General features: G+C 39.3%; 2 long non-coding RNA genes across 2 annotated transcripts; both read right to left on the bottom strand.

Moving 5' to 3' along the window:
• Positions 1-347: 347 nt before the first annotated feature.
• Positions 348-1019, bottom strand: LOC147476979 (uncharacterized). The gene is made up of 3 exons (XR_015209295.1): positions 653-1019; positions 469-568; positions 348-384 (listed from the first exon to the last, which is right to left on the bottom strand). It is a non-coding gene; the product is annotated as an uncharacterized LOC147476979 (long non-coding RNA).
• Positions 1020-3543: 2524 nt separating this feature from the next.
• On the bottom strand, positions 3544-4386 carry LOC147476978 (uncharacterized). Its single transcript, XR_015208248.1, has 3 exons — positions 4248-4386; positions 3660-4170; positions 3544-3584 (listed from the first exon to the last, which is right to left on the bottom strand). It is a non-coding gene; the product is annotated as an uncharacterized LOC147476978 (long non-coding RNA).
• Positions 4387-22535: the final 18149 nt, after the last annotated feature.

Below are 22535 nucleotides of genomic sequence, written 5' to 3'. Positions count from 1 at the left end.
GTCAGCTTATGAGAGGAAAAAACAATTAGGGCAACAATCAATATCGAATATCGCCTACAAATCGATTTCCGGGCGTGAAACGGGGGCAAAAAAAATATGCAATAAGCGTAAAGAGTTTCAAGGATCACCGGAAGCCGATCCGAAAAGAATTAACAACAAATATGTCAAGAGGTTTCCCTGCAATATATTAATACAGGATTAACAAGGAAGTCTAACGAAGATAACATCAAAAGAAACACTTCACTACTAACAAAACCAACCGGAAAGACCCGTTCACTTTTAAGATTAACATGGTGCCAATAGGCATAATTAACAAAAGAAAGAGGGAAGTGAAAAAAGAATAAATACCTTGAGGCGCTTAGCTGCATCAATGAAGACAAATTCCTGATGGAGAAAAAAGAAATGGATCACAGTTTTTCTAAAACAATTATTGTATAGATGCCGAGAGAGTGTGTTAGTAATGGCAACCTTAATAATGGATGCACCTGCTTGAAATGCAGATGAAGCTATCATTAGTCTAGGCCATATGATGTCGATGTTAGATAGCAGTTGACCCTCGTCTGATCCACTACACTCACAATAAACAAGGAAGTCATCAATATACCTACTAAACTGCATGGGAAAGTAGACATGCATGATAAACGATTCCTACATTTGAAAGCTCTCTAATATTCGCCAAGACACGTACTTGTTTGCAACGTGTCCTTTCATAAAATTGTACAAATAACCTTCTTTCCTGATAACAACTTCATAAACTACTTATTACAATGGTCGACACATCACACATGTCTGCAATCCCAATATGAGAGAGACTGATAAGCCAAAAGAATGAGGTAACAAAATAAAAGAATGAGGGATTATCATTTTCATAATCAGGTAAGAGTATGGACAATTATGCCAGTTTTTAAGAGCTAAAAACATAAAATGAAGATGGAGCTCAGGTACTCTTTGACGGTCATGAGTATGTTACTATCTAAGTCTTCTTTGCAAATTGGAAGAAAGTGAATTGAACTTTACAAATCAACATCACCTGACTTAATATTGGTATAGCTGGTCCCGGAAGCATTGCTGAAAAGGGGTATGCAAAACTCATTAGTACACAAAAATTAATAATGCACCAACTAATTGTACCTTTCCACCCTTTAAAAAGCTCAACAAAGGAGAACAACACAGCCTTTGCTTATGGTGCTCGATATCCGACTTATATAAAAGCAAAGTTTCACTTGTATCAATAAACCCTAGGAACAAAATGGAATATACATTTCAGTTAGATCCCGAGCATTGAATTTGAATAATGATCTCTACTTAATCGTGAATCGCCTTCGCTAAGTGTAATACTAACTACGATCTAAGTTTCAGATATACCTCCAGCAGACATCCCAAAGAAGAAGTCCAAGGGCTTCTAGAATACCAATTAGCACAAAAGAAGATTTGGGAAGGGATAGCATTTCCTTCGCCACGAAGTCCAAAGACAATATCTTGCGAACAAGATGGAAAAGTATATACCAACATACCTACATATAAGAAGTAAGACATTAGTGAAAGGGCAAGTGCAACATTTATCTTAACCAACATTCCAATTCCCACCTTGATACAAATACACTTTGTACAATCTAGTCTGTCTATGAAACCAAATACACTCAAACTTAATTTTCACAACCAAAGAAAAATACCCAAGTCCTAAAACTCAAACAAATCTCATGAGCACAAATATACATTGGTGCACAAACAATTTTACACTACAATAAAAACAATTACGTAAAACAGATTACCCGAATGTGGTGAATTGAGCAAGAAAGAAAGGGTACTCCTTCATAGGAACAAGAGCAAGTTTATATAAAACTCAATTCACGACAAATAAAAACAACGGTAATTGCGAACCAACAATGATCGGGTCCCTTTAATACTCTCACTACTAACTCCTCCCCGATTCTTCGATGATGATAAACATTCAACTCTTTTACTATGAAATGTATTCCTTCTACTATAAACAGTAAATGGTTTATTAAATGGTGTGGTTAGAGAGAGTTTTGAGCTAAAGTTCTGAGGTGGTTTGATTGAGATGAGTGGAAAGTGTGAGTTGTTATGAAAAATCGAGTTGTTATTTATATGCAAGTGTTTATGAGAAGGAGGGAGAAGGAGAGATAGTGAAGTAGAAATTGCCATGAGAGTAACGTTGTTTGTGGTGCTTTTTTTGAGTCTATGTTTAGAAGCTGTCTTAGGGTGTGTTTGTTATGATGGAAACACTATGGAAAGGAAAGAAGCTTAAACTAGCACCAACAGTATATTGCTTCAGTATAGGAAACAACCACACATTGGCTTTAGATGTTTAGAGTTACCTGTTTGGAGTCGCGGGGGTAAACAAGTAAATTCATTTGGGACTCGGAAAGAAACTTGACAGGGGCTGAAAGTTACTCCTCAGATTTCACCCTATCTACAAGTTCTCTCATAAACCCTTAGCCTATCGTCCCATCTACAAACACAGTTTTCGCAAGAGATTTTCGAATGCAAGCATGACTGGTTTTTGAAAAAAGAAAGGGGTGATATTATTAGAGATGATGGCTTCGAGGAAGACATATATATTGATATACAAGAATGTTGAAAGATAACGAGAATATCCCGACTTAACGAGAATATCAGATGTTCAATATTGATTTTTCTAATATATATGTCCACTAATCTTTACAAACTATTTTGCATTTTCCTTGATATCAAAATACCATACCATATAACCTATATGTCGGTAAAATATATAGAAAATCAAGGGTTTGATATTTATCACTTTGTTTCAACAAAGTGCATTCTTGAAATCTGAAATTGCACCATAGATCTCTGAATCTATCAAAATAATGAAATGGATGAACTTAAAATGGTATCATCACATGTAGTTGGCTAAATGCAAAACAATAGTGAAATTTAAAGGATGTGAGGAACTGAGGAAGTGATAAACCATGATGAGACAAAAGAGTAAGTGAAAGAAAAGGTACCTTGTGGAAGTTAAAGACCAAATCTAGCTCACAGAAGTAGTTGCTGAAGAAATGATCCAAAATCTCGACAAATAAATCTAACTCAAATTGAACGATCTAAAGCTTCAGTAGTTGGAAATGCATCCTTAAAGTCATAAAAACTCCCATCAGAATCATAATCCTCAATAACCAAGCTCGTATTACGACCATTTTCAGTAGCAATCTGAGGTCGACTATGTGAACCTCGAGTCCTTGGCGATTACTCACACCAGATTCGAAATGAAATCCATTCTCAACTTCTCTGGGATTTTGAGAATTCCCATCCGATGGAAAAACCAATCCCCATCAAGTCGTTCATTGTTGCTAAATCCAAATAGAGATCCTTCAAAACTTTCCTACATTGTCCCATCAACCTTCAAAATATAAGATTCAATGTAACAACAACAACAACATTTTATAACACTACTCTAACAACTACACTAACAATGCAAGCAAGAACAACTACTGGGTCCAAAGCAAAAGGTCAATGACTCACCAACTACACACCGTTTGTAGTCATCACTGCGAGATGGTGGTGGTGTTTCGGATGACCCAAGAATCAAAAATGTTGTCCACTTTCTGCAAAGGGAATAAATTATAAATAACAGTCAAGTAATTTATTATTTCACAGTAAAATATAACAAAATTCTCGACCTTTATTTCAAAATCTAGAGTTTCAGATACAGCATCTTTAAATTCCCAATCATCATCTTCATCAATATTTTCAACCTTGATCTCTTCATTAAAACCAAGCCAAGATCCATTCTTTACAATAGAAACACTATTAATGACCAAGTCAGATTGTAATTCTTCTTCTATATCACCAAATAATGATAAGGGTAAAGCTCCTTTAGGTTTCTCCCATGTGTTCTTGAATTGAAGAGAGTTTTTTGAGGTTGTGAAAAAGTGTCCATGAAATCACCCCAATCCTCTCCCTCAGTATTTCGTTTGGAATTTTGAACGAAATCTCCGAAAATTTCGTCGTCTTCTTCTTCTTCTTCTTTTTCTGCCATTGACCGAAACAGAAGAGGAAAAAGAGATACGGGCTGTTTTTTCAGTTAGATTTCGCGCTTTGATTACGTAGTTGCTCATTATCAGTAATGTCAACACACATGGAGAAGAAGAGTCCAGCATATCTCCGGTAGATAACCTTGTGTGTGCGAAACTAGCAAGGTCATGACATGAATTAATAAATAATAAACAATAATAAAAATTGAAAGTAATAAGTCGATAGAAAGAAACCTCGACAAAGTTTGTGAACTTGGGATCGCGATTAACAACTAGACGATGAACCTCGTATTCGACTTTGTGCTTTTCAGAAAGAGGAGGAGGGGTTGAAGGACAGAAAGAGGGACAAGGGTCGACGACGATTTATCAAAAAATAAAGTCATACCTGGCCCCGTTTTGATCTGATGCCAAAATCTCAAAGAACCATAGCTTTCTTCGTGATCCATCGCCATAATAACCAACAAGATTCTTGGCACATTTCTCAAATTTGAAATTCTAGAAGTAGAAATCAAACCCCCAAAAGTGCAATCAAAGCAACAAAGATCATAGATGAATTCAGCCCTAACCCCTCTTCAACTCAAAACTTTTTTTACCCTAAAAAACATAATAGGAAGATGGGCACTACCGACCAAGTTAGATTTTTTCTCATTACTATTTAGGAGAGAAATCGAGAGAATTTGAGAGAGGGAGTGAAGCGGCAAATGGCCTCAAAGACAAGTGAGTGAGAGCTTGAACAATAAAATGAACAAATAAACTAACCGAAAAGGTCTTACCTTGAGAACCTGAAAAGTTAGGAAGAAAGGACGGAGCTTGAGCAAATTTGAACAAATCCACTATTTTTCGTGATCTGAAAGTGCAAGTAAAGCAAGGATAAGGTGCAAATAACTTTCATCTCTTTCAATCCATACCGATGAGAATAATCATACCACGACTTCCTCCAAAATTAACCACCTGAAATAGTTTATTGAATGGCCAACATAGAGTAAAACCAAGAAACCCCATTTCTCATATACTAAACCCCTAACCCTAGGTTTAGAAATTATAAAATAGAACTAAAAAGGGTGGTAAAATTGCATATTGTGGCTTCTAAACCCCGCTCTCTTTCTCCATTTCATCGAATGCTCTATAATCTATATGGTGGTTCCGGTACACAAGTGTGTTTTCTTTCAATAATGGTCTAATGGAACTGTAGAAATGAAGGTTTCTCTTTGTTGAAAAGGACATAAAGATAAGAAAACCCTAACATAACCCAGCGGCTGTGAGAGAGAAAGAGAGGTTTTCTATTTTGACATACCGACGACGATTTCTTTTTTGTTTCTCTATTTTTGAAATTTCGAAGTTGTTTTGGTTTTTTGGATTTGTAACACTTCTCCAACGCTTTTTAAGCGTTAGCAATTAATTCCGAAAATTCACTCAAATAAACCAACGCTTTACAACATTGCCAACGCTTATTTAGCGTTGGCAATTTACTAACGGTAAATAAGCGTTGCAAAGCAAAAAAGGTGCGTGTTGCAAATATCCTATTATGGTGTAGTGATAATTAATAACACAATAGGTCATTCATGTCACATTCAATGAATATTTTGGGTCATTCCTGCCACATTCAAGGAATACCCATCATAACACCAATAGGTCATTTATGGCACATTCAATGAATACCTTCTTAAAGAACTACTATCACGTACATAATTTAATACTAACATTGTATACATATAGTTATCACTAAAACTAATACATAATATGGTGGATGCACCTTTACATAAGGTTGCCTACGTATCCAATCTTTCCAGATTAGAATCAAGCCTTACGTAGCTCTTAACCAATTTATCAATATCCTTGTATGTGCATTTAAAGAAAACAACAATTTATACTATATAAAATCAGATACAATAAGTTTCAAATACTCCCACAATCAAAATGGATATTTCTCTACTTTCGATTAACCAAAAACGATCTTATGAACCATGTCGGTTCCAAATAAAACCACAGTATAAAAATAGGCTACAAACACTATATAAAATACCCAAGAAAAGTTTAAGAGACTCTTAGTTCATTACTAGATATATTTCTCAAAACAGGTTCATTCACATAAAATGATACCACGATAGGTTTTCTAGCCAACTTGTCAATACTATAGTTTTTCCTACATTCATCCAAAACACACGCAACTTAATTATTTAGAAACTAGGGTATGTAGACTTAGTTTTTCATGTAGAACTCAAAGTCCCAATCTTAGCCCATCTAAAAGAAAATTTATGTTGAAAGGGGTAAAAATCCTAATTTTCAATAAACTAGAATTCTAACGCGTTATTTTCCAGATACCACAACTCTTTCCACAAATGTCCAAATGGTATAAGGCTTTTTGCGTTGAAAAGAAGATTTTCAGAACTTACTCTTTCCTGTTTTACAAAAATACTAACTCTAACTCTAACTATATGAAAACCGGACTAGAACACATTGCGCAAAAACTGAATTCTGCCGCACTATTTTCTGTCAACCAAACTTCCAGACCTCATAGCTGTCTCCACAGAACTCGGAAAGACCAAATGAGTTAGAAAGAAGACTCATAAAACTCACATTTTCATGTTTTACAAAAACTCACTCTCCCCCTAGATTTATGCAATCTGTGATCAAACCCTATGCAGAAAACTGTTTTCTGACAAATAGAATTTCTGACGCATAGAATTGTAGAGGTCATATCTTTTCCGTCACTCATTCAAATTAAGTGAGGCTCACTGCGTCAGATAAAAGACTCTCTAATGCTTATAGACAGCAACATGACACTTCAAAAACACCAATATGGTTGATTCTGGAAAAGAAGTCCTCCATTTTGAACCTTGTCAGGAAAGGTTGCAGGTCATCCTATTATGAGAAAATCGACTTGTTCTAACATTTTAATTCAATTCATTCGGTCCTTGCATTAATCAGAAACTACACCACATTTTAGGTGGCTAGAACTATCAAAATGGGCAGATTTTTGTGAGAGATGAACTCCCTGATGAAGAGATAATTATCACCAAAAACATCACTTCATGCGGACATAGGAACAGGTGCAAAAAGGGTCTACAAAAGACGAGTTTCATAATGACCTTGTGTGCATGAGCACTGAGGACTCCCTATGGAAATAAATACCAAATATAGAAATCCTTTGTTCAGAGCTTATAATGAACTCCGAGAATTAAGCATTTTTTTTGGTTTCTCAAAGTGTAAGGAAGTAATATTAAATGTTTGAAGATTGATAACATTCAAATACTATTGTACTAAAAAAAATTTAAATAAAATGTTACCTTGGTAGAACCACAACAGCGCCAAAAGTGAACTTCTAGAGGAGATCCAGGCTGTACACAAATAGGTGTCCTCAAGGGGAAAATATTGGAAACCAGCTGAACATATTTGGCGTAGCCGTCGACGGTTCAATACCAATGCCTTTCTTTTGAATCACCTCGTCGGTAGCGGTACATCCCGTAAAAATCTTCCATGTAGTAGCATCTAGTTTTGGAAGAATTGAATGAAAGAATTCCATATGTTTTTATACCAACTAATGGTGTGTCTATGTTTCCTAGCGATTTCATATGCAGATTGACATGAGAAGCCCCCTTGAGATCAGGACACCATATCCTGTAATCCCCATCTTGAGAGTAGTCTATTTTTTTTTTCCTTAAATCCCCAAAAAAAAAACAAACAAAAAGGGAGGGTTCGGTTGTAACCAACTCTCGTCTTTTTCTCACGTTTTTCTCTTTCTTCTTTTATCTTATTATTATTATTATTATTATGAGTATGCAAACCGTGCTATGCATCGGTATTTTTTCAAATCTTTAAACCTATCGCTCTAACATCTCTCTGATAGTATGATTTTTTGAATTATAGTTATAATCTAAAAAATAATATAAAAACATTAGGAGGGGTTGAATATAATTTGAGTGACGTGAATGAGATTTTCTAAATTATTTTAAATAATATCAAACTAATTCTAATTTCAATAAAGTGAAAGAGTTTTTGGTAAATTGTTTAAAAAGGAGGGAGCTGATTAGAATAACTAAGGGAGGTGGTTCTAAAATCATAAAATATAGATATTACAAATACACAGTTCGGTTGAGAAATTTTCCTCTTAAAGATCCGACTATCATATAGTGTAGAGATTATTATTATTAAAGCCCACTAGCCCACTTTGTAGATAATAGGTCCATGTCCAAATAATATTCATAAACAAAATAAAATACATGCTATATATATTTATTTGATTAATTAAAAAAAATAGGGTTGTTATAATCGTCATGCCTCAGTGAATGTCAGCGTGTTGGCGAGTAGATTGTGCAATTGTCAGAATTTAGGTAAATATTATTGAGGTGCTTGATGAACTTCAAGGAGCTTATACATTGTCTGTGGTGTGTGTGTTGAAGAGTAATGGTTACTCATGGCTAATGACAAGTGTGTACAGGGCTAGTTTAAACAATCAGAGATCTCATTTTTTAGAAGAGCTTGAGGATGTAAGGGTTTGGTCTGTATAACCATGGTGTTTAGGAGGAGATTTTAATTTTGTCTGTTTTAGATACGAAAGGACGGGAGAAAGTAGAACTTCGAAGTATGTAAAGATCTTTGATATCTGTTAGACGATGAGTTTGTGACTAGGAATTGCCTCTTTGATTATCTGTTAAATGGGGCACTATATACATAGTCAGATAGTAGGAGTCAGAGTCGCATCGATCGCTTCCTCGTTTCAACGGACTGAGATGATCTTTTTCCTCAAGCCAAAGAATTAGCTCAACCGAAGTATCTCTCAGATCATAGAGTGATTCTATTGGACTGTTCTCAAACTAACCGAGGGCCTATTCCTTTTAGGTTTGAACTAATGTGGTTTGAGGACTGAAACCTTATTCGTCTAATGGAGGAATGGTGGAACTCATTTTCTTTTGAGGGGCTGCCGAGTTATATATGGTGGCACAAGGTGAAAGAGCTGAAACACAAGTTAAAGGTGTGGAATAAGGAATGTTTTGGCAGGGTGGATAAGATTATCAAGAACAAAACACAGGAGATTGATGACCTAGATCATAAAGAGGAGAACTCTCCTTTGTCGAATGACGAAGAAGTTCACCGGGCGAGTTTGAAGTGTGAACTATAGGAGCTTATGAAGAGAGAAGAAATACCTTGGTGCCAGAAATCAAGAACTAAATACTTCAAAGAGGGAGAGAATAACACCAAGTTTTTTCACAAAACGGCTAATGCTAGGAGCAAAGTCAATAACATCAGTACTTTGTTTGTAGATGGTGTGGAGGTTCGAGACAAAAATTGTATTAAGAAACACATCGTTAAATACTATGAAGAATTCTACTCAAAGGATCCCTTGGCACGACTTGAATTGGATGGATTAGAGTTTAGTAGTATAACAGCTAACCAGGCCACATGTTTGGACAGAGACATCTCTGAATATGAAGTAATTACAACGATTAATGAATTAGGGGGAGACAAAGCTCCGAGACCAGATGGGCTTCAAATGTGTGTGTATAAAAGGTGTTGGCATTTCTTTAAAATTGATTTCATGGGCGTTGTGTAGGATTTTCAAGATCAGACGACTATGGATAGAAGGAACAATAGTACATTCATCACTGTCACACCCAAGAAACCTAGTGCTACATCTTTAACGGATTTTAGACCGATTAGTCTTGTCGGCGGAATTTACAAGATAATATCTAAAGTCCTTACCACCAGAATCAGAGAGGTGTTACCATCAATTATCTCTTTGCAACAATGTGCCTTTGTTGGGGGTCGACAGATTTTAGATGGTCCTTTGATTGCTAGTGAGTGCATTGGCACTCGTCTTAAGAATAAGGAGAACGGAGTTTTGTGCAATGTGGATATATCGAAAGCATATGACCATGTGAATTGGGAGTTTTTGAATTATTTGTTAAAGAGGATGGATTTCGACGAAAGATATAGGGATCATGACTTTGATCACTTCTGAATCATTCTTAGTGCTTGTTGAAGGGCCTCCAGCTGGGTACTTTTGCAACCAGAAAGGTTTGCGTCAAGGGGATCCTATTTCCCTGTTTCTCTTTAATATTGTAATGAAGGTGTTGAACAGATTGGTTTTTAAAGCAAGAGATTTGGGGTATGTTAGAAGGTTTAAGTCAGTGGTTAATGGTCCTGAAGTTGTTCTTCTTCAGTTCGCAGATGATACTCTCTTCATGCTTGATGCTTCCGTCTCACAAATGCTTAGTATCAAAGCATTATTGCTCAATTTCCAAGCAATTTCTGGTCTGAAAACAAATATGGCGAAGACTTCTATTCTCGTGATTGGGAAGGTAGACCACTTGGTGGAGTTATCTCAAGCAATGGGTTGTGTTGTTGAACAACTCCCTTGCAGGTACCTAGGCATACCTCTTAGTTCCATTTATAGGAATAAGAAGGTTTGGGAGCCAGTCATTGACTCAATTCAAAGGAGACTCGGTGGATGGCTATGTAAACTAATGTCTAACAGGGCGCGATTGATCTTAGCAAGCAGTGTTCTCTCAAACTTGCCCATCTATGTCATGTCCTTACTCTCTATTCCGAAAGGTGTAGCTGATATTATTGAATGATTGATACGTGACTTTATTTGAGGATCTTCAGAGGAACAAAGGAAATACTGTTTCGGCAATAAACTGCTTCAACACAACGAGAGCAATGGTGACGAACGCACTAAGAAACAGAGGATTTTGATGTTGGGGGAGATGAAACTGAACCAAATAATGGCTGCCTACGTACCCAAGATCTATTCTCTAGGGATCAAGTTTCCACGTAGTTCCTTATGAAAAATAATGTGGTATTTATATAGGTAGAGTAAAGAGTCCTTGTAGCTCAAGTAATCTTGTATCTTGAGTAATTGTGATAGAGTATAACTATCAACTGATAACTATCTCTTTGATAAGAAATGAATCTGGACATAAATCAACGCATTACATGGGTGGCAAGCCATGTGGCTAAGGTTCAGCCTTAGACACATGAGTTAATGGGCCCGTACATTGATCCATGATATTGCGAATGGGCTTTAGCCCCGCTTGATTAAATGAATAAAATAGAGACCCCTACTAATGGACGTTTGCCACGTAGGTGGGGGTCGAAACACCGCCCCCTCTTTGTCAGGTGAACAAAGTTCACATGGCAAAGAAGAGTAAGCGGAGTGTATAACAAAGTGTCGTGTGAACGTAAACGATAAGAAAATGGACAATCGGAAAAAAAATTCGGGAATTAGCGGAAATGAAAAAAAAATTCAAATTAACGTATACGGGACGCAATGACGTAGTTAAATAAAAAACGGCCGAAAACGCATAGATAGAATAAAAGATGCACATAAATAAAATTGCAAAAGAAATTGATTGGCGAAAACTGATCAACGCGTGTGGCGGATAACGAAATCCAATTCGATGAAGCGTGCCAACGGAATAGCGATATTTGGATTATACCGTTGAAAATTAAACGAGGAAAAATCCGCTAATTATCCGGCCGGAACGGACATAAATCGGCTTAATTCGATATATGTCCGAAATAAGTGGAACGAAATAAGTGGAATTCGATATATGTCCGAAATAACGAGAAGAGGTGCACGTGAAAATACCACCGAAACTAGGACTCATAGTTGCTATCCGGATTGGATAATGCTTATCATCAAGTCTTGCACCTTAAATCGGTTTGGGTTAGCTAATAGAATTACACATGGACTGAAATACGGGACCAGCTCAAAGAATATATAAACAGAGAACCGAGAGGCTCGATCCAAACCGGCCATTAGTTTCGACGAAGCAAAAACTGCTTGTAGAAGAAAAGGTTAGTACTGTTTTTGCTTATGTATACGGTCCTTTGGTTTCAGGGAAACATTCTTCTCATCTTCTACATCCAATCTTCTATCGCACCCGTAAAACTGATCGGAAAGATCACGCAAAAACGGCTTATGCACAAAACGCACTCTGTTACTGGCGCCTTCAAAAAATCTTTGTGCAGCTTGCCTGATACAGCAAGATTTGAGAGATGCTAGACAACACCGGACATGTATACACAAGTTTCGCAAAGGAACCGGCAGCGAGCATACCCCAACAGGTCGTGAAGACCAAGAACCCCTTGATAAAGCTTTTTGTGGTTTGTGTTTGTAGATGATTGTGGACCACGTCTTTGGTCATATAACCAATCTCCATAACTTTTGCATGCGTTGTTATATATCTCTCTTTCCATTAAGCATTTAGAGATAGGCTATGGCTTGTTTGTCTGAAGTTGCATGTTGAAGAAACATGAAACAGACGATACAGACGATGGCGCCTCATTCAAATCTTGTTTCAAGAAAACATGATACCGTGCACGGCCAGGAAAGGAGGGGCACCATACCTGCGCTCCTTTAATACGGCTAGTGAACCCGGTTTTGGTGCTTTCTGACCCGTTTTTTTTTTTTTTTAGGTAGAAACTACCGTACTATACGGGCGAAAAAACACTCGAGAAGAAAACTCGATGACGATCGCAGACTTGGTGAGGTGGAAAGAAGGTGACAGATACAGCGACTATTTGGAACCGCGCCGATGGTCGCTTAAGGAAATACATAAAATACTAGGAGTCGAGAAATTTGAGATGGATGAAGTGTACGAATTTGAAACGAAAGTCGAAGAAGATGAAGTAGTAATGGCTTACACACAATTAAATTGCGAGAATGCAATCCCGTTGAGCAAAGAAATAGCGCAATTACTGGAGTGGTGGCAAATTGCACCGACAACCGCCAATATCGTTACGGTTAATCTTTACAAGAGCGCACCGCTTACAAAATGAATTTAACGAAGGTTCGGGCTCAAGAAATCTTCGCGTTGATACGACCGAAAGCCATACTGACGAAAGGATACATAAAATTTGAAGTTGAATTCAAAGATTCAAACAGAAGTTTTAAAGGGTTCCCAAAAGTATACACCGGATGGGATAGATTTCTGTACCGCTTGCGAGGGAAGTGGAATCCGACAGAGTTTAAAGTGCCGAACAGATTTCGAGGTAAGCCAAAACATAAGTATTGAAAATAGTACTATGAGTAAACTGTTGACTAACACGAGTTATTTTTGTGTCTAACAGAAAACGCGAGTACACTACCAGATATTGAATTGGACAAAGAAGTAGAGAACAACCTTCGTTTCTTCTTTCATGAATGCTCGGATGAAAGATTGATAGATCTGAGCTACTTTGATGATATCGTTGATTTCCGACATTATGGGGGTATCGAACAACGGCCCGATAGGTCCAAGGAGACACATAGCTTAAATGGCGAAGAAGAGTAAGAGTCTCGTAAATGCAATATTCGGCAAATGCAGCGATAGTGAAAAAGAAGATGGAACGGAGTTAACACAAAATGAAACTAGTGCTGAGTTTGCCAAGCAAAAAGTGAATTGTACAAAAGAAAATCGCCACAAGAAAAACGGGTGAACGGAGACCAAGAGAGACAACCAACATTACAATGTATGATGCCTCGAGGGACGAGACTACAATGCAAAGAAACATCCCCGACGAAAATATAATACATACGCAACATCAAGAGGAAAAGGTATGTACCGTAGAAAGCATAGATATGTAAAAGTGTGGTGAAATGTAATATCTCGCTCGGTTTTGGTATATACTGAGGAAAAGAATGGCGGGAAAAGAACGAAAACAGTGATACTTACAAAAGATAATGCAGCCGAAGAACACAAAGTTGGTGAAAGAAAACAAACGGCAAAACAAAATGCATGAGCAAAGAATCCAACAACCACCGGCAAGAATCTTGTCGGGGGGTACTACTCATGGAGGAAAACCACGTAATCTGTTAATGGTAAGTTGACCGTTGATTTTACTATTGCGTTAGGGCCGGTAAAGAAATGAGTGTCCAACACTAATCCGATGAAATTGGTAGTTGAAGCAGAGATGTTCAAGTCCGAAGACGGCGAAGGAATCGCCGGGATTACGCCAATGGAAAGGCTCGAAAAATATCAAAAATGTGACCCGAATCTGAGAGAACATCGGAGAATACGACAGAGCAATGTCAATGATTTTCGATAGTATAAACCAGGTATGATAGTATTATTTTATCAGTTATTGCAAACTTGTGTTTAAGTCTGAAAAATGATGAAATCAGATATTTTTTGCCGCAGGTTAAAACGGCGGTAGTACGGGCCAAAGAAATTCATGAAAAAGTCACGAAGAAAAATATCGTTTCGAATGAAGTCAATGCCTTAGAAGAAATAGAGAAAGTAAAGATACTCAACCAAAAATTGGAAGAGGCAAACAAAGCGTTAAGCGGAACCATCAGAGAGTTAGAAAACGAAAACAAAAACTTAACCGAGCGAATGGAAGAAGCAGAGGAGATGGCGTACGAAGAATTTGGGAAAGCCTGTGAGATAATGGAGGAACACAAACACTTAAAAGAAGATGTGATAGAATTGAAGTCAGTCGTGGCGACCAAAGATCAGGAACTTAAACGTGCACAAAAAGAGGTTGAGAAAAATAACAAGCGAATGACAGATTTAAACGAGCGGCTCGGCCAAGACCACGTGCAAATGGCACACTGTGAATCGTCCGTAAGACAACTGACAGAGACTTTAATAGAAACGGGAGATGAACTAGAACGTGAGAAGATGAATTACAAAGATTTGTACGAGTTGTATATGCGAAAAGTTGGGAAGAAACCATTGGATTTTCCCAAACCAATGATCATGTGATTGTGAGTATGTAATATCGTAGAGTTAAAAATTCTTTTTATGAAAATAAAAATAAAGTATGTATTGGCTATTGAATATCATTGTGATGTCAGATAACATACCTGTATAAAACTTAGTGTTGTTGATTTATGAATGTAAAAGAATGAGACGCCCCCATGTAGAGAGAAAAACCTCCCAATATAGAAACATTGGAGAAAGTTATTGAAAGGTAAAGGGGACATGATCGCCCTTCATGAACCTAGCTATTCAGGTGTTAAAATATTTGTACCGAACGTGAAGCACGGCCTGACAACTGTTGGAGTTATCACAGGTTCAAAATCGTCACCCGTGCACTGGGACCAAACTAAAACACAACGTCATTGCCTTAGTAGTGGAATTAGCACAGATATTGTATTGTGGGAGTATTGCAATAATTGTTCCGAGCAAGAATAACCATCTTATTGACTCGGATTTTCGTCAAGTAGGCATGAATCGCTTAATTTACTTTGACCGAAAAAGGCATAATATGAATGAACTCCATAGAATGAACGTTAATGAATGACATTGTTTAAAGTAAAAAGTACGATCGAATAGAGAAATGTAAAATGACAACCAAACTAAGAGAATGGAAGTTGAATGCCTTTATTGATGGATAACATAGAACGAACTACATAGATGGATAGATTTGTTATTGATGGAGTAATGTAAAATTGCAAAAAAATTTCCTAACGGTAAAACTTTGCGAAGGTGGTAAGCATTCCATGGCTTCTCTATTATTCTTCCGAAACAAAGACGGGAGGAAATATGACCCCTTAGATCTTTGGGCGATCTATGATGTAAGGTCCTTGCCAATTTTCCCCAAACTTTCCTGATTCTATAAGCTTTGGGTTTCTACAAAGAACCCGTCTTGAGAGCAAAAGACTTAGGGCGGATCTTCTTGTCGTAGTTCCGTTTCATGTCGACTTGATACTTAATAAGCTGTTGTAGTCCCTCGAATCGAACCTCATCAATAAGAGCTTTTGATCGAGCCAAAGTAGTGTCATTGGAACTGTTTCAACCGCTTGTTGACGAGATGTCTTTGGAAATCAGTTACGTAGGTAAGATCGCTTCAAACACCATATGCAAGGTTAAAAGGTGATAATGCGGTTGAATATTTTGGCGTTGTCCTATAAGCCCACAAGACAGCTGGTAACTCCTTGACCTAATTTCCTTTGGCGCCAGTCAAACGCCTCTTTAGGTTGGCCAAAATCACCTTATTGGTGGGTTCGGCCTGCCCATTGGCTTGCGGATGATAATGTGCGGAGAAGTTATGCCGTATCTTCAAATTAGCACAGAACTGACGAATTTCTTCAACATCGAATTGTTTACCATTATCCGATACAAGTGCGCGCGAGGATGCCAAAACGACAAACAATATTTCTCCACAAAAACATTTTGACATTGGAAGCATGGATTTGGACCAAAGGCTTTGCTTCTACCCATTTGGTAAAAATAATCGTTGCCACAAGAAGGAATCGTTATACTACACGGAGCTTTAGGTAAAGGGCCAATAATGTCTAAGCCCCATTTGGCAAAAGGCCATGGGCTAAGCATGGGATGCAACTCAGTAACAGGTAGTTTACTCATATTATCGTGCTTTTGGCATGGCTCACACCTTTCAGATAGGTGTTTTGCATCCTTTTGCATCTCTGGCCACCAATAGCCCTGTGTCATAGCCTTATGAGCTAAACTTCGTCCCTTTAGAGTCGATGGAAAAAGCTTACATATGAGCGGATCATCTCCACCCCATAACACCAACTTATTTTTGAACGATAGAACATGCAAGCAAGGATCTCCTTCCGACTCATCATAAAGTTCAAAATCGGGTTGTTTGAAGTCGGGATGGTGGTAAGCTTCTTGAATGTCGAATGTCGAAAACTTATCAAAATGCGCCATCATTGGTATCAAAGTTTTTCATTCTTACATCCCTTGACTCTCATCATTAAGTTCTTTTGCAATCAACTCTTTCGGTTGTTGTTACATTAGAGTTAAAGTATTGGCTCGAACAACCTGGGCGCCGGTCGTGCCCATGTGGAGAAAGGATACCTTCCATTATCTCTTATTGGAGTTAGAGATCTTTGGCGGTATGCATCGATCATCACCGACCGGTGATTGTCTTTGTCTATCCCTCGTAACCAGCCTGTCTAGGCGGTAGTCACCCTTGGCGGGTGGTCGGAATAATTATACCACTTCTCCATGTTTTGTTGATCTTGTGCAGATGCCCGCCTTCCCATCGTGTCGACATATTTCGGATGGCGGTCTTCCCCGAATTGCTTCTCGAGGTAAATCTTCCCTTTGAGATCGGACATGTCTAGGGGTAGTAGTTATCCCCGCCAATCCGATTCTCCCCATAAGTACGGGTAATAGGGTCATTACTCCTAGAGCGCAGTAATCGGTTGATTGTGCTTGAGAAATAGCACGCTGTCGAGGACGAAAGTGGATCGTCAAGACGGTCCCATACAATGGAATGGCTGCGTCCCCTTCGCGGGTCGCCTTGATGTTGTTGAATTTGCAACATCGCCCACCGGCCTTTGCCTCTTTGCCGACTTTCTTCTCAAATTCTGTTTAAATTTTTTGACTCATCGTAACTCCCCGGCCAACCGTATTAGGGGTGAATTGGTCATTACTATCACCTTTTCCGCTAGTTGGCGTGAGAGTAATGTCCACGTCCATATCCATGTCAACCGGAAGGATCGACATGGACGAGACGGGCGGACCGCATGGAGGACTACTCTTGACTTGTCGATTTTCTTGTTGCAAGGCGTTAGGGGTGGTGGCACTTATAACCTTTTGTAGAGGCGAGGCGGTGGCGGATCTTACTATGATCGGATGTTGAGAATTGATCCTACTACTAGGAGCAACTTGATTGTTCAACGGTTCATGCATCGGCCGATTTGAATTTCGAGGGTTGCGATTCTTGTTAGTAGGAGGAATATGTTGACTATTTGGTCTACTTCTCGTGCTTACCATCTTGATTGTTTCACGTGATAATGAATTCTTTTTCCCCACAGACGGCGCCAATTATGTTTCGGCAATAAACTGCTTCAACACAACGAGAGCAATGGTGACGAACGCACTAAGAAACAGAGGATTTTGATGTTGGGGGAGATGAAACTGAACCAAATAATGGCTGCCTACGTACCCAAGATCTATTCTCTAGGGATCAAGTTTCCACGTAGTTCCTTATGAAAAATAATGTGGTATTTATATAGGTAGAGTAAAGAGTCCTTGTAGCTCAAATAATCTTGTATCTTGAGTAATTGTGATAGAGTATAACTGTCAACTGATAACTATCTCTTTGATAAGAAATGAATCTGGACATAAATCAACGTACATTAGTGGCAAGCCATGTGGCTAAGGTTCAACCTTTTACACATGAGTTAATGGGCCTGTACATTGATCCATGATATTGCGAATTGGGCTTTAGCCCTGTTGATTAAATGAATAAAATAGAGACCCCTACTAATGGACGTTTGCCACGTAGGTGGGGGTCGAAACAAATACCATCTAGTAAAATAGGAGAAAGTATGTTCACGAAAAGAAGACGGCGGTCTCGGGATACGAAAACTTGTAGTAATGAATCAGCTCTTCTTGGAAGATGGCTATGGATATACATGGTGGAAGAAGACTCTTTGGCGGGCTGTGATTTGCGCTAAATATGGTAATGACAACCATAGCAGCTGGCGGCCTAAAGAAACATCTCAATCTCATGGTTGTAGTCTTTGGAGAGGCATATTTAAGGTACTGCCGTACTTTCAGTGTGAGTAATGGATGTAAATGCTTATTTTGGAGGGATGCATGGCTCGGTGAAACGTCTCTAGCTGATCAATTCCCTCTTATCTTTCAAGCGTCCACCAATAAAAGTGGATATGTTCACGAGTTCACGCATATGCAGGGTGGCCATTTGGCATGGAATTTGTTTCTGAGAAAGATGTTCTAATGACTGGGAGGTTCAACAATATGCTAATCTAACTGTGCTACTCAAGACAGTCCTATTGAATGATCAAGAGGAGGGTTGCTTATGGCGGTGGACCAAGACCAACACCTTCTCTATTCGCTCCTTGTATGATAGAATTCGTGCACATGATCGTCCTTTTAAACATATATCCACTCATTTTCCTTCAAGAGTTGTATGGAAAATTGTTATGCCCCTAAAAGTGAAGTTCTAGTTTTTTTTGGTGTATCATGCTCGGGCGTACTTTGACGGCAGATGCTCTACTACGTAGAGGAACAATTGTCTCTCCCATTTGTACTATGTGTAATATGTTTATGGAGAGTATTAGTCATGTGTTCTTGCATTGCCGCTTTGTTTTGGAGGTATGGTCTCTCTTGATCTAGCCAATGGCTATGGAGTTCCCTTTGCTAGCGCAAGCTGTTTCAGTCGAAGAATTTCTTGTAAATTGGCCAAGAATGAGAGGGAAGATCTTCGGATCGATCATGTGGAGCCTATTACTATATGTTGTTATTTGGGTAGTATGGAAGAAAAGAAATCACCACATCTTCAGGAATAAAGAATGCTCGTATCACAAACGGTCGGGAAAATCAAAGGTGTGTTGTGGTATTGGATGTCCAACTCCAAGGAAAGGCGACAATACCAATTCAGGAATTTGGTATTGGATTGACCTCTTGTGATAATGGCCGACTCCGGAGGTATTACATTTTAGGGATGCAATTTTCTTTGTCTTCTCTGTTTGCTTCCTTTTAGTTACAAAACATGTGATGTTCTCACTCACTCTCTGTAACCGTGCTTTTCACTTCCTTTCTAATAAAATCTACTTATCAAAAAAAAAAAAAAAAAAAAAAAAAAAAAAAAAAACTCTTCTCTCTCCCCGACCCTTGCAGCACTACTTGTGCTGCACCACCGCCTACCGTCCACCACCCTTTGCCACCACCGTTGCAGCACATACACCACCACCCATCGCCACCACCACCGTTGGTCTTGCAAAACAGATCTACACATAAACAGAGCAACACCACTCGTGCTACATCCCCATCATTCACCACCCACCGCCACCACCATTGTCATCATACCAAAAACCCGACCTCACAGCAACAACGCCACCACCATTCTCAGACCTTCCACCCTCCGATTCCCACCATTCTCAGACTCTGCAACCACCGATTTCCACCACACCACCAGCTCAAACCGCCACCCAATCCCACCCCTTCCATCACCATCCAAGCACCGCACCACCATCATCACCACACCAAAAACCTGACCTCGCAGCAACAGCGCAACCACCATTCTTAGACCTTGCACCCACCGGATTACACCTTTCTCAGACTTTGCAACCACCGATTTCCACCACACCACCAGTTCAAACAGCCACCCAATCCATCAACATCCAAACACCCACCACCCACCCAGCTTCCAAAAAAACGAAAAACATCCCCATAATTCTCACTAGCACCTTAAAAAATTAAAAATAAAATAATTTAATTTAAAATAAAATAAAATAAAATAAAATAAATTGTTGTTTGTTTAATTGATTAGCTAGGTTTGGTTGGTTGTTGGTTTTGATGGCGTTGGGTTTGCTTCGATGCTAGGTTTGTTGGTTGGTTTTGTTGGAGTTGGGTTTGCTTCGATGCTATGTTTGTTGGTTGGGTTTGATTTATGGTAGTGCTCTTGTTTGTTGTGGTTTCGTATTGGTGTCGTCTGTTTTTGGGTTTGTTCGAGCATAGGGTGTCGTTATCATGCTCTCTCAGAAAAAGCATGTGTATTGTCCTTTTCGTGAGTTTGACAAGTGCAAAGATGGGGCCAATGGTGGTGGCGGCTTTCGGGTTTCAGATATCGAAACTCACATTAAGAAACAAAGGGTGGTGGGGGAGATATAGATAGTCCAGGGATAAGATTAAGAAGGACATAAGTTTATATTTATCCTTTCTTAACTTTTTGAAAATGGTGAACAAATGGATATATGGCCACTGTCTCAGCATGCATGCATTAACCATACCATGTCGTCATTCAGGAGGCATCACAAAACCACCGGAAATGACTGATAATGGAGAGTTGGGATGCCTTATTGTCGGTATACCAGAACCATCACCTATCCCTATGACTATGCAATCTGCACTCTCATCACAAGGAGACGCTAGTGCTATCCTGAGGCCTCTGGGTTGATGAGACATTACTTGATAGGGCATTCCGTATACCCTTTCACACTGTGAAAAGTATACCACGTGCATGTCGTTTGGCGTTTTCTATGGTGCATTGAAGTCTGCTCTCTGGGATATTACGGCTGATCCTAGTTCAGTTTTGTCATGGGTTCGTCTTCTCCTTCTCCCGTGTTGCACTCTACAGGTTTTTCAACCACAAAATCGTCAGGAACGTCGATCTGGTACTAGGAAAAACCTTCAGCAGAAATAGATACTCCATGCATTGACGATATGGAACGAGCCTGGTGGACTGTTTCGCCTCTTAGAGTCTGCAATAGAGCCTCCTTCAATCCAGCCACCCGGTGATCCGTTTCTACTTTCGAGATGTGCGTCGATGCTTATAGAAGGTTACTGATGGACATTTTACGGCAGCGGTAAAAGTGTTGTCATCATCAGGGGTCGCCCCTAACTCGGCGGAGACTATCCAAGCATTAGAGGAGAAACACCCAGTGCGACAACCACCTGTTCCTTCTGCTGAGCCTCCTTTATTTGTAGAGAGAGATACTCTTTTGTCATGCATTAGGTCGTTTCCGAAAGGCACTTCTTATGGCCGTGATGGTCTCCGAGCTCAGCATTTGTTGGATGCTATGAGTGGTGCTGCAGCAGCTATATCGTCTGATTTGCTAGATGCATTGACCCCTTAGGTAAATCTTTGGTTACAGGGATGATGTCCACAGCCGTTAGCGGAATTCATAGCGAGTGCTCCGCTTACTCCACTTCTTAAGCCGGATAACAGTATTCGTCCTATAGTTGTGGGCATGGTTTGGCGTCGTCTGGTCTCTAAGATTGCAATGAGAGGAGTTTCCAGAGATGTGATTGGGTACTTACAGGATTTCCAGTATAGGGTGGGTGTTTCTGGTGGAGCAGAGGCAATTTTGCACGCTGTCAACCGTATAATGTATGCTAATAACGACAATAGCTCTCTTTCTATGCTGCTGGTAGATTTTCAGAATGCTTTTAACATGGTTGATCGGACCATCATGTTGAAAGAGGTTTGTATCCGATGTCCAGCTATTGCCCATTGGGTTGAGTACTTGTATTGTCAGCCTGCGAGGTTATACATGGGGGATGGCTACATATGGTCTACTATCAGGTCCGACAAAGGCGACCCTCCGGGTCCCCTTCTATTTTTCTACCGGTGTTGCATCCTCTTATTCTACAGATCAAGTCCAGTTGTCAGTTATTGCTACAGGCGTGGTACCTAGATGATGGGACTCTGATCGGGGATACAGAACAGGTGGCGACAGCTTTGGGTATGATTCAGAAGAAGGACCTTCTTATGGGTTGGTTCTTAATGTGGCTAAAACTGAGATATTTTGGCCATCACTAGATCCACATCGCTCTACTCCTGGTCTCTTTCCTTCAGATTTGTCCCATCCTCAGCAGGGGGTCAGGTTGCTTGGAGGTGCAGTTAGCACTGATGCTTCTTTTGTCATGGGTCTTGCTCGCAAGCGTATTGACAAGGCTATGACTCTGATGGACCGTTTGGCTGTATTAGAAGATCCACAGTGTGAGTTAGTGCTCTTACGAGCTTGTGTTGGGTTCTCTAAGTTGGTCTTCGCGATTCGTACTTGTCCACCATCCTTTTTCAGAGAGGCAGCTCAGACTTTTGATTGGCATCTCCGTAGTGTTCTCCAGGGTATTGTGGTTTTTTATG

Source organism: Coptis chinensis, chromosome 9 (assembly GCF_015680905.1).
Source record: "Coptis chinensis isolate HL-2020 chromosome 9, ASM1568090v1, whole genome shotgun sequence".
NCBI classification, from domain to species: domain Eukaryota; kingdom Viridiplantae; phylum Streptophyta; class Magnoliopsida; order Ranunculales; family Ranunculaceae; genus Coptis; species Coptis chinensis.
Note: the sequence above shows the minus strand (reverse complement) of the source record. Positions and strands in the feature narration are given on the sequence as shown.